Here is a 14,382-nt window from a genome sequence, read left to right as displayed (position 1 = left end):
CTCATCAGCTAAAACCTTCAACTTACCAAAATCTATGGTAAGAACAAGATACAAAATGGGAAAAAATAACTCATCAATGATCTAGCAAAGAATTTATATCCAGAATGTATTGAGGAAGGACTGGCAATCTAGCTCAGTTAGCAAAATGCTTGCCTCTCATTCATGAGGCCATAGATTTGAATCCCATCGCCAAAAACTCCCACAAGTCAACAATAAAAAGACAATTAGGACCCAACAAGATAGTTTGGAGCCCAGAACCCTTATGGCAGAGAGAGAGAGAGCTGGCTCCTGTAAGTAGAGTAGTCCCTGACCCCCACATGCACTATGCCGCTATGCCATACACATACACAAAATAAATACGGTAATTAAAAACATTTAAGACAGCAATTTTGTTTTAGTTTGGTTATGGTTTTTTGAGATGGGGTCTCTCTGTTTAACAGTCCTGGCTGTTCTGGAACTAGCTATGTAAACCAGGCTAGCCTTGAACTCACAAAGATCCACCTACCTAGGACTCCCAAGTGCTAGAATTAAAATCATGCACCACCACAGCCCAGCCAAGACAGCAATTTTTTGTTTGTTTGCTTTTTGTTTTGTTTTGTTTTGTTTTTCAAGACACATGTGTATGTGTTTCTCTGTATAACAGTCCTAGATATCCTGGAACTCACTTTGTAGACGAGGCTGGTCTCAAACGCACAGCGTCCTGCTTCCTGAGTGCTGGGATTAAAGGTATGTAAAGCAATTTTTTAACAAGTAAAAAACCTAGCCGGGCGGTGGTGGCGCACGCCTTTAATCCCAGCACTTGGGAGGCAGAGGCAGGCGGATCTCTGTGGGTTCGAGACCAGCCTGGTCTATAAGAGCTAGTTCCAGGACAGGCTCCAAAACCACAGAGAAACCCTGTCTCGAAAAACCAAAAAAACAAAAACAAGTAAAAAACCTGAAAAAAAATTCTACCAGAGGTTGAGAGTGTTGGTGCACACCTTCAACCCCAGCACTTGGAAGGCAAGAAGCAGGTAGCTTTGTGAGTTCAATGCCAGCCAACTCTATATAGTGAGTTTCAGGAAAGCCAGAGCTACATAGTAAGACCCTGTTTCCAAAAAAGAAATTCTACCAAATAAACACAGTAACTGTCATAACTTTGAAATGGTGTTCAATATCATTATCAATGTCAGTATCAAAGCTCTCCAAGCTGTAGGATAAAGGTATGCAGCTATAATCTCAGCATTTGGGACACAGATGCAGGAGCACTATTGTAGAATAGAGGCCAATCTTCTCTAGACATCAGTCAAGTCCAAGCCAGCCAGGGCTATACAGAAAAACTGTTTAAAATGATGATAATGATGATGATGATGATGATGATGATGATGATGATGATTGAGGAGGAGGAGAAGAAGAAAATAAAAGTATACAACAACTCTAGGGCATGGAAACACAAACATCCTAAATAACAACATGAGGTGTGGGAGTTCCCATGGACACAAGTAATACAAGAGAAGAAAGCTCTATATATTGCCTAAGCAAGAGTTAAATAGAGTTAAATTACCTGACCATTTGGCGTACATGCTGAGTGAAATGCTCAACTCTGGATATGTGCACAAGCAGAAATGAGCAATGTAAACTCAGCAGAAAGATACATGGGAAGATACAGTTGGCACAAGGTCTAATACAGAAGGGAGTAAGAACAGCTCCATGTTTGCGGAGGCTCAGGGAAGCTACAGGAAACCAAAAGAAATAAATACAGGTGTCATGATCATGTAAGGATTCTGAATTAGAGCCACCCAGAAGCTCTAAAGGAGGAATGAGCTATTCAAACATGTGATCAGAAGTATCTGTGAACAATGTGATACAGGGGGTGAAACTGCGAGCAGGGAGGCAAACAAGACAACTAATGCAGAAGAAACAGGCAACCTTTTACTTTTAGCAGACACAAAGGTACGGGGGAGAGGCTTCAAATATCCAAGAGAGCCATGTACACAAAGAAAAGATAAAAGTGAGAAACTGACACTTCTCAGAAAAAATAAAAATGGCTCAAGCACAAGAAACAATGCTCATGTTCGCACCAGGAAAATGTAAATTAAAATAGAGATACTGGCCGGGTGAAGGTGGCACATGCCTTTAGTGTAGGAGGTTCTTCTGTATTTGTGTTGCTTTCATTGGTTAATAAAGAAACTGCTTTGGAGCCGGGCGGTGGTGGCGCACGCCTTTAATCCCAGCACTAGGGAGGCAGAGGCAGGCGGATCTCTGTGAGTTCAAGGCCAGCCTGGTCTACAAGAGCTAGTTCCAGGACAGGAACCAAAAGCTACGGAGAAACCCTGTCTCGAAAAATAAAAAATAAAAAAAAAAAAAACAAAAAAAAAAAAAAGAAACTGCTTTGGGCCTGGTGATAGGGCAGAACTTAGGTAGGCGAGGAGACAACTGAATTCTGGGAAGAAGAAAGCAGATTCAGAGAGACACCATGGAGACACCAGGTGAGACAAGCTAAATCTTTTCTGGTAAGCCACGACCTCATGGTGAACACAGATTTAAAAAAAAATGGGTTAATCAAGATGTGAGAGTTAGCCAAAAGGAGGCAAGAACTAATGGCCAAGCAGTGTTTTAATTAATACAGTTTCTGTGTGATAATTTCAGGTGTAAACTAGCCGGGCAGCCAGAACAAGGGGCCCTGCTCCCTGTAACATGCCTTTAATCCCAGCACTTGGGAGGCAGAAGCAGGTGGATCTCTGTGAGTTCGAGACCAGCCTGGTCCACAAGAGGTAGTTCCAGAACAGGCTCTAAAGTTACAGAGAAACCCTGTCTCCAAAATAAAAATAAAAATAAAATAGAGATACTGTTTTTCACCTGTCAGATTGACAAACATCCTAAAAGGTTGATTATATACTGTTAGCAACACTACAGAGACACAAGTATTTTCACATATTAATAGTGCTGCAAAGTCTATGAAATACAACATGACACTATGTAAATCCTATCTGTTACATTCTAGCTCACAATTCCATGGCTAGGAATCTGCACCACAAACAAACATGCATCATATGTACAAATAATAGCAATTTTATGACAGAATAAACTGGAAACAATCAATAAGCTAGTAGAAGCATGGCATAAAAATGAACACTGCAGTTGTCCAGAGAGAGAAAGTACTTTATATACAAATAAGGGAAGATCTCCAGGGTGTATTTTTCAATGTGAAAAATAAAAGGCAGAAAAGTTAAAGGTTCCCAGTATTAGTGTAAAATATGAGAGAAGACTGAGGTGGTCTATATCTGTATTATATTATTAAAAGATTATTAAAAGAGGGCTAGAGAGATGGCCCAGTGGTTAAAGCACTTGTTGATCTTCCATAAGTCCTGAATTTGGTTTCAGAAACCCATGTTAGGTGGTTTACAACCCACTGGATCTAAGACCTCTGGCCTCCACAGGTACTTGCTCTCTTGTACACACACTATATACAGACACACACACAACTACATGTAGTTTAAAAATAACAATTCTTTTTTTAAAAAATCATTAACATCAACAAATTATATAGGCATCTGGAAATGAGACAGATGGAAAGAGTATAGGCTGCTTTTTACACATGGGTATGGTTTCCTAAAACTTTAACAAAATTTGGTAATTATCTGATGGAAAAGAGGGAAAAAAAATGGAGAGATCAGGATGCCACTCCAGTCTCTGGCATGAGTGTAAAGGCAGTCACCCCATACAACAGATGCTGGGGGAGTCTGCTACTAACTTGAAGTGAACATTGGGAAAGTGTTAGAGTAAAGGAAGGAAAACTGAGTTTGAAAATGTTACACCTAAGAGTACACGAGAAAAAGGAAATTTGGAAGAAGCCACAGGATGCAATTAATGAAGGAAGGAGACAACGGAAAATATGTATAAGAACCTAATCTATAAAGTCAATTAACCTGGGGTGAAACTAAATCTCAAGAGCATAAACTAAAAAAGCAAGTTTCTCAGTCCCAAGACCACAGACTGATATTCTCTTTTTAAAGACATCAACCACTCACTAAAAACTTAGCTAAAACACTTACTTCCCCAGGATCACAGTAAATTAGAACATCTACCTATGGGTGAAGCTACCAGGGCAATCTTTTAAAAACAACATAAGGAGAAATTAATACATAGCTTCAAGTGGCCATCATCTGGACCAAAAGGCCCAGCTCTGTAACACCTGACTGCACCTGAGCAAACACCTTCTTTGACAAGAGTCTTTCATGATTCCTACATAAAATAACATCTTTGGTCAGATTCCTTCTTGGAGCTGAATATGCCTTCCATATTCTACCTTGTTTTATGATTTTCTTAACAGTCCCTTTTGGAATGAATATATGTGGGGTGCATGTATATTTTATTACAAGAGTATTTTCCATCTTTCTCTCTCTAGCCCTAACTGAGAGCAATTTTCTCAAACAATAAAACATGTGAACATCCTTAGCTGGGCAGTGGTAGCGCATGTCTTTAATCCCAGCACTCAGGAGTCAGAGGCAGGCGGATCTCTCTGAGTTCGAGGCTAGCCTAGTCTACAAGAGCTAGTTCCAGGACATATTCCAAAGCTACAGAGAAACCCTGTCTCGAAAAACAAAAATAAAGAAACATGCAAACATCCATTCAACTATTACCCCACTTTGTCTTCTCTAAAGTGATGTATTCAGACATTTTATCACCAATAATCTCCCTGCAAACAAGTTTGGTTGTCTCTGTTTGATTGAAACAGGGTATCATATGTAGCTCACAGTGGATGTAAACTCCCAATTTTCTTGACTCAGCACACCACACTGCCAGGCGCTGGGATTTACAGACATGCAGCACCATGTCTGCCACACCACAAAAAGTTACAAGCATATTTTACTTTGTCCTTACATATTTGTCTCCAATCTAAACATTGTCCTAGCTTAACCTAAAAACTAATGATATAAGGAGTGATGGAAAGTAATGCCTAGGGCTAGAGAGATGGCTCAGAGGTTAAGAGCACATGCTGCTCTTCCAGAGGTCCTGAGTTCAATTCCCAGCAACCACATGATGGCTCACAACCATGTGTAATGAGATCTGGTGCCCTCCATGCCAGAACACTGTATATATAATAAATAAATAAATAAATGAATGAATGAATGAAGGAAGGAAGGAAGGAAGGAAGGAAGGAAGGAAGAAAGGCCTAATAATAGCTCTGGATCTTCTTTGTAACAGGAACAAGATGACCCAAGCCAGGCTATGTGATGGCTATATGGATCTGTGAATAGACTGGAAAACAATTAACTATATACTTCCAGTAGGCAAAGATCATAGGATATGTTAACTATACCTCAGTAAAGCTGTGTTTGAAAATGAGTTATATTACTATTCTTAATTACAGTTTTTAAAAATTGATATTTTTTTTTCAAAACCAGGTGATTTAAACGTGGCTATTTAGTAACAGGACAGGACAGAAACTCTAGCAGTTCTGCTAAACTAAATGAGTAACAGTCAAGTCTTGATGCTGTCCTTAGACTAGACTCCAATCATTAAGCAACTTAACAAAGGCTTAAATGTGCTATAGATATTCAGTCTTTCTGTTTGTTTGGTTTTTTGGGGGTTTTGTTTTGTTTTGTAGACAGTATTCCCTGCATAGCACTGGCTGTTCTCAAACTCACTCTGGAGACCAAGTTGGCCTTGAACTCAGAGACTTGCCTGCCTCTGCCTCCCCCGAGTGTTGGAAATAAAGGTGTGTGCCACCACACCAGACTAGGTGTTCAGTCTTAAATGCTAGAACTTTGAAAGACTATAAAGACCTGATCTAATTACAAAACATCATTAAGCTGGGGAAGAAAAGTCTAAAGAAATGTGCTGAAAATAAAGAGGGAGAAACTACCCAGAGATACAGTGTAAGATTATGAAGCACTGCTACTGCTTGGTTACTATGATTTAAATTGTGGGGCATGCCTAATTCAGCTAAACCAAGAGTGAATACAAGCCTACTAGGTCAATTCTGCAAAGACAGGAGTGTGTTAATCTTGGCACAATTAACATTTTTAGGCTAGGTAACTTTTTGTGATAGAAAGATGATCTATATAAGTATGGAATGTTTTAGCAGAACCCATGTCTGGCCTCTACCCACTAGTGGCAAACCTATCCTGTATCCTATTTGTAGTAACTAAATTCAGACACTGCAAAATGTCTTCGGGGTAGGAAGAACTGGAGGTCCAAAATCACCCCTTTGAAAACCAATAGCCTAGACTAGAGGTAAACATGACAAAGGGGCCAGGTACAGTGCAGCAGCAGAAACACAGAAAGATCTTGCCTTAGCTTGATGGTGGTGGTGCATTCCTTTAGTGCCAACACTCAGGAAGCAGAGGGAAGCAGATCTCTGAGTTCGAGGCCAGCCTGGTCTAAAGAGCTAGTGCCAAAACAGCCAGGGCTGTTACACAGAGAAACCCTGTCTCGAAAAAAACAACAAGAAAAAAAAAGAAAGAAAGAAAGCTCCTGCCTTAAACACAAGGTGTAAAGTGAAAACCCACTCCTGAAAACTTGTGTGTCCTCTGACCTCTCCACACACACACTGTGGCACACATGCACCTGCAGACATCTGCACCCACAGGGGAGGGAGGGAAATGGGAGTGCATTATAAAGGAATTGTCGGAAACCAAAGTTTTACAGACATACCAACAGCCCAAGTTTTCTATGCACTTCAGCATAAGAAGCCGCTGGCAGACTACTTACAGTGAGATCATAGTAAGGAATAGGAAGTAGAACTAAAGTGATGGAGGAGGGTCATCTTTCTATCTGTTGCTCACACTATGTTAAAGTTAAAGCCTTTCTTTTTTGTTTAAACAGAAAAAAGGGGAAATGATGGAGGTGGGTCATTTTTCTATCTGTTGTTTTATTGGTTAAGTAATAAAGAATCTGCTTGGCCTCTGATAGGACAGAAAATTAGGTAGGCGAGTAGACAGAACAGAAAGCTGGGAGAAAGAAGCTGAGTCAAGGAGTCGCCATGGTTCTCCCACTCCAGTCAGATGCAGGTTAAGATCTTCCCTGGTAAGCCACCTCGTGGGCTACACAGATTATTAGAAATGGGTTAAATCAATATGTAAGAGCTAACCAATAAGAGGCTGGAACTAATGGGCCAAGCAATGTTTAAAAGAATACAGTTTCGGGCTGGAGAGATGGCTCAGTGGTTAAGAGCATCGCCTGCTCTTCCAAAGGTCCTGAGTTCAATTCCCAGCAACCACATGGTGGCTCACAACCATCTGTAATGAGGTCTGGTGCCCTCTTCTGGCCTGTAGACATACACACAGACAGAATATTGTATACATAATAAATAAATAAATATTTAAAAAAAAAAAAGAATACAGTTTCCGTGTAATTATTTCGGGTATAAAGCTAGCCGTGCAGGCAGTCGGGTGCCAGGAACGTAGCCCACCGCTCACACTTCAACACTAAAGGACGCTAAGAAAACAATAGCTACCAGTCAGGCGGTGGTGGCACACACCTCTAATCCCATCACTCAGGTGGCAGAGGCAGGTGGATCTCTGCGAGTTCGAGGCCAGCCTAGTCTACAAGAGCAAGTGCCAGGATAGGCTCCAAAGCTACAAAGAAACCCTGTCTCAAAAAAAAAAATCAAAAAAGAAAAGAAGAAAAGAAAGAACAACTGCTACCATTACTGCTTTGAAAGAAACTCAGTTTCTCTTTTTAAAAAGCTAAGCCCTCTCAAATCTGGAAAAGCAAGGTCCAGTCTGTCACCCATGCCAGAGCAGAGTAGTGAATCAAATGACAATATGAGTAAAAATGGGAGTGAGTGATGTGACAGCACAAAGTAGCACTGACTCTATACAAAATCCATCTATTCTGGTCCCAGATTTCTCACCCTTCCTACTGGTTCTGCCTCTCCTCTGAGCTTACAACACCCTCACCCTGACTCTTAGTTGTTCAAAGCCTAGCACAGTGGCATTTCCCTTCAGAGCAGCAAACCCCCCTCAAGGTGCCACTATCTCCAAATCTTATTCTTCTTCAAAAGTCCAAAAGTCTCACCTTTCTTTCTCTGATACCTTAGCTCCCAAGTAAGCAGGATGGCTCAGAAGGTAATTTAAACTACTGCAACTGAACTGCAGTGACGTCCCCCCCCCCATTAATGAGCATAGAGACAAATGTGTATGCAAACCCAGTCAGGCAGTGGTGGCACATGCCTTTAATCCCAGCACTCGGAAGGCAAAGACAGGTAAATTTGAGGCTAGCTTGGTCTACAAGAGCTAGTTGCAGAACAGTCAGGAGTCAGGGCTATTACACAGAGAAACCCTGTCTCAAAAAGCCAAACCCAAAATAAGATGTGGTGCCTTAGTTAGGGTTTCTATTGCTACAACAAAAAAACATGACCAAAAAGCAAGTTGGATTTATTCAGCTAACACTTCAACATTGCTGTTCATCACCAAAGGATCTCAAGGAGGGTTGTAACCTGGAGGCAAGAGCTGACGCTGAGACCATGAAGGATGCTGCTTACAGGCTTGCTCCCCACGGCTTGCTCGGCCTGCTATATATATATATATATATATATATATATATATATTTAATTTTATTCTATGTGCATTGGTGTGAAGCTTTCAGATCCCCTGGAACAGGAGTTACAGACAGTTGTGAGCTGCCATGTGGGTGCTGGGAATTGAATCTGGTCCTCTGGAGGAGCAGCCAGTGCTCTTAACCACTGAGCCATCAATCCAGCCCCTCAGCCTGCTTTCTTATAGAACCCAAGACTACTAATACAGGGATGTAACCACCCACAACGGTCTGGGCCCTCCTCCCATCAACCACTAATTACAAAAACGCCTTACAGGGAGCTGGAGAGATGGCTCAGTGGTTTAAAGCATTGACGGCTCTTCCAGAGGTCCTGAGTTCAATTCCCAGCAACCACATGGTGGCTCACAACCACTGGTAATAAGATCTGGTGCCAACTTCTGTCTGCAGGAACACATGCAGGCAGACCATTGTATACATAATAAATAAATAAATCTTTAAAAAAAAAACGCCTTACAGAGGATCTTATGGAGGCATTTTCACAATTAGGTTTCCCTCCTTTCAGATACTTCTAGTTTGTGTATTAACATAAGACTAGCCAGCACATATGGCACATCAAATTGGAAACAACAAAGTTTAATAAACTCCAATGATGCCTAGTCCCTTGCTGACTGGTATTTCTCAACTATGGTATGCACTTCAATGAAATACTCTATTTTAATTCTGGTGATATCTATATGGCAGCATGAAAAGAACTCTTTAACATGAAGGGGAAAGTTCTTTCTTTTTGGCTTTTCAAGACAGGATTTGTCTATGTAGCCCTGGCTGTCCTGGAATTCGCTCTGTAGACCTGGCTGGCTTCAACACAAGAGATCCTCCTGCCTCTGCCTCCTGAGTACTGGGATTAAAGCCATGTGCCACCACCACCCGTCAAGAGTTTCTCTAGAAATACTTTAAAGTAAATATTCTGGCACTTGTTAGCAGTGGGTTACTTTCCCCAAAGAAATATGATTTTTATTTTCAGTTTTCTTATCACTAGAAGGATTTGGTTTTTCTTTATATGTACAACTTTTTAGCTTAAAAAATACAATTTTTATTGCATTTCCTTTATTGTGTGTACACACATGTACACATGGAGATCAGAGGGCAATTTGCCAGAGTCACTTCTTCCTACATGTGTCCCAGAGGTGGATCTCAGGTTGTCAAGCCTGGTTACAAGCCTTTACCTACTGAGCCATCACACCAGCACCAACCTCTACTCCCAACCAGTCTCAAGTCTGAAGGCTAACTAAAACTGCCTGAATCTCAGCAAGAGGTAACTTTGGAATATAGACTTTTCCTTTAAAATCTCTTCACAATTCCTAAAATCACCTCTGCAACAGAATAAGAGGGGATGAAAGCAAAAACTTCACACTACTACCTCCAACTCTCTTTCCTTAGGCCCTAACCTAACGAGACAGCTGTTGGGACTCTAACATCTCATGGTAGTTACGTTACAGTACCTAGCCTTGGCCTATTTCACTCTTCTGCAGGAACAGCAACCTCATCTCATCAATGGGAGAAAGAAGGGCTCCCTCCATCAGCAGCAGGGATGATACTCTGCTCAGCTTTCATCACTTCGGTAGAGGTCCCCAACCATGACTCCCTACTGCTACAGGTCAGTCTCCTGTTTGCTTTACCGTTCCTATGATGGAGTGGACACCAAGATGGTATTTATACATTTTCAATCAATCAGTTCACAGCACTCTCCTCAAAAAGAGATGCAGAAGAGCAGAAAAGTACTTTTAGACATAAAAGATGTCTCAAAATGTCTTCCTGCTTTGCTCAGTTTGTCCTCCATACTTTTTCAGTTTCATGAAACTCAACTAAGACAGATGCTTACTATTCATGTGTAATCATAAAGTGCAATAACTATTACAGGTATGTTGAAATATCTCAGATTGATGGCATTAAAGCATTAATTTCTCATACACTGAGCTTTATCATCTTAACTTTTTCACAGCACATAACAATTTGTGCCAGGAAAAACTAACTCTCAATGCTGCAAGCTTATTAATCTTGAACTAATTAGTGAGAAAGAATTATAAAGTATTTGTCAAGTACTGGGGGAAGTGGTGGAAATCAGGGGGTTCATGAAAGAGTAATGAGGAAAGGGCTCACTCTCCCAAGTGTCAGGACCGCAAAGCACTTGGCAGCTTTTACGTCAACTTAGAAAACAGCAAGCCTGCTGGCTGCCACCTGTAATCCTAGCATTCAGGAGGCTGAGGTGGGAGGGACAGCTGAATTTGAGGACAGCCTGGGTTACTGAGTGAGACAGTGTCTCACAAAACCAAAGGTTAACATTCTTAAGGAAATTACTTGTTTTATTTTTACACTAAATTATTTCTGGAATCTTTGACAATGCCAAGCAGGAATACACAAACCAAATAAAATGTGTGTTGTAAATGGCAGTGACAAATGACTTGTGTGGCAAACTGTTACACACACACACACACACACACACACACGTATAAAGTCACAAAACAAGCTCAATACAAACTTTTCCAAACCACTTTGGCTTATAAGTTTAAAAGCTGTTATTCATATAAATGACAGACAGACAAACTTTAACTGGTAAATAAATGTCACATGGTGTCAGACAATGAAAGAGCAAGCAGCTCCAGGACACAGAGGCTACAAGATAGTTATCTTCGGAGAGCAGCTAGGTGGACTGAACCCGGGACAGCAGATGTTAAAGCCAGAGTGAGACAAGGCAGTTGACTTTGAAGCTTTACTCTCACCACGGAATTACTGACTGGAAAGTGAGAGCAGGATGGAGACAGGAGTGTTGTATCCAATGACGTCAGTTCCAGGTGAGACCTAAACAAAGCAACACAGACCAACTTCCAAAGCTCTAAGACTGCTTACTCCCCCACTTGGTATGACTGTGACCCTACTAATCTCAGGTACATTAAAATCTGAATCTAACTTCTCATTCATAAAAAGGTTAGCAACCATCCTCAAGTTTCTCTGTAATTTTCTAATGCCTACAAAGGCTACATAAATTTCCGCTTTTATAGTGTTGTATACGGTATATGTCACCCAAGAATCTGTAAACCAGAGTGAGTTCTCTTAATGCTAAGCAAATGTGACCCAAGAAGTAGCATGCTGGGAGCCAAAGGACAATCTTAAAATATGCCAAGAGGAAGAAGAAAACACACGGCTCTCAAATTACTCCCTTCCTCCCCAAAGTTTAGGTACCCCAGCCTTTCTACATTCACCTGGGCGAGAGGTGTCTAAAACAAGGTGTCATTTTCTTAAACTGAGCAATTGACTGACAAAGCCTAGCACCCAGAACACTGTTCTGTTAAACAAAGCTACAGAACTGCAGGATAAACTTGAATACTAAAACTGTGATCATCAAGAGCTCTTAGAACTGTTACAAACAGCCGGAGTACACACCATCTTATGACCAGAACCACCATGGTCACATACTCTCCTCTAGCTGAGGAGAAGGGATAGGGAACCAAAGCAGGCGGGCATTAACAAAGTTGCAGGGAAAGCAAGTTAATGATGAATCCTCATGAAAACTACAACCAAAAAGACAACAGTTCTCTTAAAAAGAAATTAAGCAAAAAGACTAGCATTACCTTCTCATCAGGGACACTTCAAACAGTCCAGCTAAGAGGAAAACACGTGTCCCACAAGGGAAAAATGTTACTACTTAGCAGCAAGCTTTAACACATTTCATAATACACACATACACACACACACACACACACACACACACTTACATCATATGCAAATATGAGTTCAAAGAAATAACGTTTTGATTCAAGATGTCTTTTATGAGTTGGGTGGGGCGGTGCAATACCAGCACATCAGGCCAGAAGGATTGCCAGTTTCAGGTTAGTCTGGGCTACCATAGGGAGATACTACCCCACCCCCGCACCAAAAAGAGTATTGTATATTTAAGTTTTGAGAATAAATTTATCTTACTAATCTTATCATGTAACTTTTACCTCCAAATTCACCGCTGGAAATCCAGTTCGGTTTTATGCTGTCACCATGAGATGGAAGATTAAGTGTTCCACAGCGACCTGCCATACCACACAAGTATGCATTTTACTGTCCCCCAAACACTAGCATCTGATATGACTACCACAGAGTTAAGAGACGAAACCCGAGTCTGTGCTATTTTACTTGACTACTGCAAGTGTTAACACAGAAAATATCCTCTCCTGAAACTCTTATCTGCATGCGTTGTGAACAATGCTTATCCTGCCATTCAAGATTTCAGTCATCATGATTTAGCTACAGCTCACCTCCTACATCTAAATACACATGACTTTTTAAAGACTAACTCTCTCAGGGCCCTAGACCAGCCTTCAAAATGAACCGTTACATTCAAAGCTTCCACAAGTATCCAACAGAGAGACCGCTCCTTGGAGCCAGTACTGCCACCCGTCAGTTTCTAACACAAGTATCAGAGGCGCGTTCTTGGAGATCAAATAGGGGAATTGGGGGGAGAGGGGGTTGTTAACTCTTGGTCGGGTTCCTGAGGATGGAGCGGGAGGAACACTCCTCTTTCAAACCCCTCCAGAGCTCACCGGAATAGCACGCAGCTCTGAAGAGCAGGTGCTGAATTTCGGGGTTCAGAGTCAGCCCTGCAAACACCTGTCGGCTGCCCGGTGCATGCCTTCTACTACGTGCTAACAGCAGGCTTTAACGTGCAAGAGCAAAAACCGAAACAAGACAAAAAGGAGACCCACTGCCGCCGCCGCCGCCGCCGCCGCCGCCGCCGCCGCGGATTCTCCCAGACCGCAAACTTTTCAAGTGTCAGTGGAATAACGGTGCAGAGGCGGGCGAGCCCGCACCGCTCGCCCTCCGCGCCGCCGTGGGGCTGCACCCTCACTCGCCCAACGAGTCGCTCGGCCGGCTCGCTGCTCTCCCCCGACTCCCGAGCAGCGCGGCGAGCGCGCCACCCCTCGCGCCCGGCCCTCGGGCAGCCGGAAGGGAGAAGCGGCGCGGGGGGCTTCTCTAGAGGAGGCGGGGGAGGGGGAGGGGAGGGGCACGGCGGCGGCCCCCGCAAAGGTCACTCCCGGGCGGCTCGAGCAGCGGCCCGAGGCCTCCCCGCCCCCGGCCCCGGCCCCCACCCCGGCCCCGCGAGGACACCGGGACACGCGAGGCTCAGCGGGCGGCGGCTCCACGCGCGCACGCCCCGCTGGAAAATGGAGCGTGGAGCGCCGAGGCAAGCAAGAGGCGCTCCCTTTCCGTTACCCGAGTCGCTCCTACCTCCGGCTGCCCGGCTCCTACACTCCTCGCGCTCCGCCGCTCTCCGGGATCCGCCGCCCTCGCCGCCGCCGCCACCACCGCCGCCGCCGCCGCCGCCGCATCCAATCGCCTCCTCCCCCCCCCTCCCCTTCCGCAGCCAGTCCAGGCCGTTCCTCCTCCTCTCCGCTTCAAAATGGCGCCAAGAGCTGCTCCGCGGCTGCTCCAATCGAACCGCGGCGGACGGCGCCCGGGGGGCAGGCAGAGCGGCGCGTGGGTCCTCAGCGCCGCCTGCCGGTCAGACCGCCGCTCGCTCCGGGCGCGCGCGCATGCGCTCCTTAGCCCGCGCGCCGGGCTCCGCCCCCGCCAGGAGGCGCGCACGCGCAGGCTCCGCCCCTGCCCGCGCGACCGCCGCCGTCTCCCTGGCAGCAGAGAGACCGGCAGCTGTCAGTGCGTTCTCAGCGTTGACGCTGACGCCCAAGCTTTGGCGGGAAATCTGTAGATCGCTGTAGGCCGCTGACTTTCGGCTTTTTTCTTCCCCCCTTTTTTTTGTTTTTTTTTTTTCTTTTTCCGAGACAGGGTTTTTCTGTGTAGCCCTGGCTGTCCTGAAACTAACTCTGTAGACCAGTCTGACCTTGAACTCAGAGAGCCTCC

At 43.8% G+C, this 14,382-nt stretch overlaps 1 protein-coding gene across 5 annotated transcripts in view; it reads right to left on the bottom strand.

Moving 5' to 3' along the window:
* The window catches only part of Pds5b (PDS5 cohesin associated factor B), a 153,132-nt gene extending 139,233 nt beyond the window's left edge, over positions 1 to 13,899 (bottom strand). For all 5 annotated transcript variants that reach the window (XM_041677965.1, XM_041677966.1, XM_041677969.1 and 2 more), the window contains exon 1: positions 13,753 to 13,899. The gene's annotated coding sequence lies outside the window, so the exon portion shown is untranslated. The remainder of the gene's footprint in view (positions 1 to 13,752) is intronic.
* Between the last annotated feature and the right edge of the window lie 483 nt (positions 13,900 to 14,382).

Source organism: Microtus oregoni, unplaced genomic scaffold, assembly GCF_018167655.1.
Source record: "Microtus oregoni isolate MIOR12 unplaced genomic scaffold, Mior012 000029F_ref0000214, whole genome shotgun sequence".
NCBI classification, from domain to species: Eukaryota; Metazoa; Chordata; class Mammalia; order Rodentia; family Cricetidae; genus Microtus; species Microtus oregoni.
Note: the sequence above shows the minus strand (reverse complement) of the source record. Positions and strands in the feature narration are given on the sequence as shown.